At 37.7% G+C, this 5,107-nt stretch overlaps 1 pseudogene; it reads left to right on the forward strand.

The window, feature by feature from the left end:
* Positions 1-314: 314 nt before the first annotated feature.
* Positions 315-772, forward strand: LOC133752764 (protein mago nashi homolog; annotated as a pseudogene).
* Positions 773-5,107: the final 4,335 nt, after the last annotated feature.

A 5,107-nucleotide genomic window follows, 5' to 3' on the forward strand; every position in this document is an offset into this window, starting at 1 on the left:
CATATGTAATAAACTTGGAAATCTGTTGCTCTTTGATCTAGAAATTCTACCTTTAGGAATGTCTGCAACACAATTACTGTGGACAACACACACATACAAATATAATATTTTAAATGCAGCAGTATTTGTAACAGCAAACTTTGGATGCAATGTAAATGCTTATCAATAGTGGACCAGTTGCATAAATTCTGTCATAATGATATAATTAGGAAGTTGACTTTTTAAATGGCACTGATATGAAAGTTGTTCCGTGGTGCTGGTTGGCAGGTTGGCTGGGCTTTCAGTGGCCTTGTAGGGGAGCAAAAATAATATCTATGGCTAATGATTTCTGCCTGTGCTATCATGTAGGGCACAAAGGCAAATTTGCACATGAGTTTCTGGAGTTTTGAGTTTCGGACAGATGGAAAGTTTAGATATGTGAACAGCAAGTACAAAAATGAACTCATGATCAGAAAATAGGCTTAGGTACCCAAGAGTGTAATGGAAGCACTAAAGAGCATTATTGACAGAGAAATTACCAAAGAAAATGATGCTTTGTGGCTTCCCTCTTGACAGGGTTGGCCCACTGAAGTTTGAAATTGTAATTAAGGATTAATTCATTTCCTTTGACACATCAAAAATAGATTTTCTTATTAGTGTAAATCAGTCAAAAAGTCCCAAAGGCCTGCGAGTATTTTACTATTGGATACAGGATATGAAATGTTTAGTTTTTAGTCTCATTGGGTTAATATTTAAATTGTATAATTTGGAAGATATTTACATATTTAATTGAGGGACAAGGAAAGGAAAGTTTGCCATTTAAAATATTGAGAACTTTATGAATGTGAAACAAACACATTTTTGATATAAAATTGAAAATAAGAAAATACATCGACAGGTTTAATAATTATCTTCACTTGGATACTGCACACATTAGATAAAATAAACACTATTTTTGTTGAAATTTTTCTCTAATAAAACATATCAAAGTCTGAAAAGCAGGTTTCTTAATAATAAGCATAGGGTGGCTAAATATTTAAATACCAGATAGGATAATACTTCAGAAAGTACATGAAAATGGGGGACAGCAGTTGTGGCACAGCAGTTTATGCTACCACCTACAATGCTGGTATCCCATGTGAGTGCCAGTTTGAGTCTTGGCTGTTCTATTACTGAACCAGCTCCCTACTAAATAACTTGGGAAAGTAGCAGAAGATGGACTAAGTGCTTGGCCCCTGCCACCCATGTGGGAGACCCAGATGGAGAACATGGTTCCTGGCTTTGGCCTGGCGCAGCCTGGGTGTTCTAACCATTAGGGCAGTGAACTGCCAGATGGAAGATTCTCTCTCTCTCTCTCTCTCTCTTGCTCTCTCTCTCTGTCTCTCAACTCTTTCAAATAAATAATATTTTTTAAAAAAGTACATGGAAATACATGGAAATGGAGTTAAAAGATCTGTTTAGGCATGTACATTTTGCCTAGCCGTAAAGACACCACCTAAGACACCATATCCCTTATCGGAGTGCTTGGGTTTAAGTATTTGGCTACTGCTCATGACTCCAGCTTCCATCTAGTGCAGATCTTAAGCAGTGATAGCTCAAGTAATTGGGTTCCTGCTACCTATGTGGAATACCTGGGTGATATTCCCAGTTCCCAGTTTTGACTCCAGTTGGGACCCATTGCAGGCATTTGTGGAGTGAACCAGGAGATGGGATCTCTCCCTCTCTCTCTGTATCTATCTCTGTTTCTCAATAATAAATACAAAATTTTAAGAAATAAATATAGAGGCCAGAGCTGTGCCACAGTGGCTTAAAGCACCAGTCTGCAGTGCTGGCATGGGTGCTGGTTAGAGTCCCAGCTGCTCCACTTCTGATCCAGCTCTCTGCGTGCTGCCTGGGAAAGCAGTAGAAGGTGGTACAACTCCTTTGGCCCCTGCAGCTGCGTGCGAGACCTGGAAGAAGCTCCTGGCTCCTGGCTTTGGATCAGCTCAGGTTTGTCCATTGCAGTCATTTGGGGAGTAAACCAGAGGAATAGAAGACCCCTCTCTGTCTGGTTCTACCTCCCTCCATAATACTTTCAAATAAATGAAATAATTCTTAAAATGTAAATTTAATTTGGGTCAAAAATTTTTGAAATTAATGCATAAAAGGAGCCTTCAAAGGTTCATGAAAATGCATATTGTGAAGTGATGCATGGATTTCAAATGTTTTTGCACCAAAGCTTATCATTAAATACTGTTTTCCATGAAGTTTTTGAAGTATTCTCAAATTCTTGTCAGCTTTCTTTTTTCAGTCAACATACTGTTGTGAATTGTATCCATGTTGATATTTCCTAATAACTGTTCACTTATTTTCCCTGCTGTATTGTTTCTATTTATAACTCTGCTGCAGATTATCCATTTTCTTGTGAATGGCCATTTTGGTTGTTTTATTATTTGTCACATAAATTACTGCTAAATAGACATTTTAATATATTTTCTTACTCTATCAGTTATTTGCTGTATGACTTGGGAAACAGTTTTTAATTTGAGTAGTAGTCCATTTTATCAGTTATAAAATGGTAATAATAGATACCCAAGTATCAGGATATTGTGAGTAGTGAATGAAAAAGCCTTCAACAATGGCATTCCTCTCCTACTTTTTTTGTCATAAAACAGATGACTTTGGCTTAACTGAAAATATTTATTAGCACACAGAAATTTTATAAAACTAAAGGCAATAAGTAAAATGTACCCAATTATATTAATCCTAGGGTTCAGTGCCATTTCTGTGCTGTGCAGTGCGGTATTGGAAGAAACTTTTCATCTGATTTCCTATATATCTCATTTCATTCCTTGACCTTTTGCTTTGCCTTCAAGATTAATATCAGAGGAGGAATAGGTGAAATATTTGCTCTCAAATGATATGAAACAACAGAATGAATATAATGAAGAACATGTTGTATATAACTGTGGAGTGAGTATTAGATAATTTGATTCTCATAATTTCCCCATACTATCTTGGGTAAATTACTTCAGCTCTAATGGGTGATTGGTATTTTTGTTTGTTTAAGGTTGTTAGTCTGCTCCTGCCACTATAACAAAATATCATAAACTTATAAAGAGTGGAAATTTTTTCTCATCTTTCTGGATGTTAGGAAGTAAAGATCAAGGTATCAGAAGATTTGGTGTCTGGTGAAGACTCACTTCCTGGATGGCTGTCTTGTTGCATTCTCACATGGCAGAAGGGACAAAGAGCTCCCTGAGACTTCATTTATAAGGACAGTAATCTATTTTTTATTTTTACTTTTATTTTTCAAAGATTCATTTATTTATTTGAAAGGCAAAGTTAAAGAGAGGCAGAGGCAGAGAGAGATAGGTCTTCCATCCACTGATTCACTCACCAGATGTCCACAATGGCCGGAGCTGGACTGATCTGAAGCCAGGAGCCAGGGGCCTTTTGCAGGTCTCCCATGTGGGTGCAGATGTCCAAGGACTTGGGCCATCTTCCACTGCTTTTCTAGGCCTTAGCAAAGAGCTAGATCGGAAGTGAAGCAGCTGGGACTTGAACTGGCACCCTTATGGAATGCCAGCTCTGCAGGTGGTGACCCCAGGACAGCGATCTGTTCATGAAGGCTCTACATTCATGACATAATTACCTCCAGAGGGCCCACCTCCTGTACAAGGTTTCAATATAGAAATTTTACAGGTGTACAAGTATTCAGACCATAGTTTCAAATACCATAAGCTAAGTTTGGCTAACTCATGTAAAAAAGATATTTTTAATATCTCTATTAAAAAGATTGTAATTAGCTTTTAGAATCAAAGAAGGAGTTAACACTCAAAGCATGCATCATGTCATCATGTACTTCTTTTTCTAGTGACTTAGCAGCGCTAATTTCTTGTATTTTCTTTCTAAAGTGCTGTTATTAACATCATTTGCTTTTCTTTTTCCAACTTTTAGATTTCTAGTTGAGAGATTCAGATTTCCCAGCTTGAGTCAGTAGTGGCTTTGGAGGGTACAGTATAGTCATGATTACTGTAGATTCCTGGTGAACTAGGTAGCCATCCTCATTGTTTGGCACAGAGTCTACTGTTTTAGTCACTGAATATTTTGTGGTGGGTACACATTAATTTAATTACCAGATGAAAAATTATAAATTATTTTTAAGTAGCATATATATGGTGGCATTATTGTCATGTTTTCTTTTTTTAAGATTTATTTATTTATTTGAAAGTCAGAGTTACACACACACTCAGAGAGAGAGAGAGAGAGAGAGAGAGAGGTCTTCCATCCAATGGTTCACTCCCCAGTTGGCTGCAATGGCCAGAGCTGCCAGGAGCCCAGAGCTTTCTCCAGGTCTCCCACGTGGGTGCAGGGACCCAAGGACTTGGGCCATCTTCCACTGATTTCCCAGGCCATGACAGCGAGCTGGATTGGAAAAGGAGCAGCCGGGTCCCAAACCAGTGCCAGTATGGGATGCTGGTGCTTCAGGCCAGGGCTTTAACCTGCTGCGCCACAGCGCCGGTCCTGGCATGTTTTCTTTGTTTTTGAGTTATTGATTGAGAAAGACTTTTCTTTCTAAAAAATATGCATATGCTGAAATTCTAATGTCTTAAAGTTAATTTTTGGAATATTAAATGTGCATACTTGATCTGATGGTGGCATCTGATAGGTGAATCTAGTGGGAGGTCTTTAGGTCACTGGAGGCAGGCCCACAAAAGCTGGTTCTTGCAAAGGGTTGATTATTTGAGTTCAGATTCTGCTTAACACTTCTCTCTGCTTCCTGGCTTACCGTGTGATTGACCTTGTGTACCGACTCTACCATTGCCAGAGTTCACCAGATAACAGATTAATAGAGCTGTTTAAACCTGACCTGTGAACCTCCAAACTGGAAGGTAAAATAAACCTTTTCCTTCCCACAAAGCTCATCTCTTGCATTATAGTTAAATAATGAAGAAATAATTTGTTTTCCAGGTTTTAAAAAATATATTTTTAACTGACACAATAAACTTTTAAAAAATTTTAGTTTGCTTGTCATAAAGTGCCTTCTCAGTGAAGTACATAATACCATATGAAGAAATCTTGTTAGAAAATTTCACTCAAATATGATCAAGCCTCTAAATTTAAGTAACAATTTACATACAATTTA

The sequence above is a fragment of the Lepus europaeus genome, chromosome X (genome assembly GCF_033115175.1).
Source record: "Lepus europaeus isolate LE1 chromosome X, mLepTim1.pri, whole genome shotgun sequence".
In the NCBI taxonomy this organism is placed as follows: Eukaryota; Metazoa; Chordata; class Mammalia; order Lagomorpha; family Leporidae; genus Lepus; species Lepus europaeus.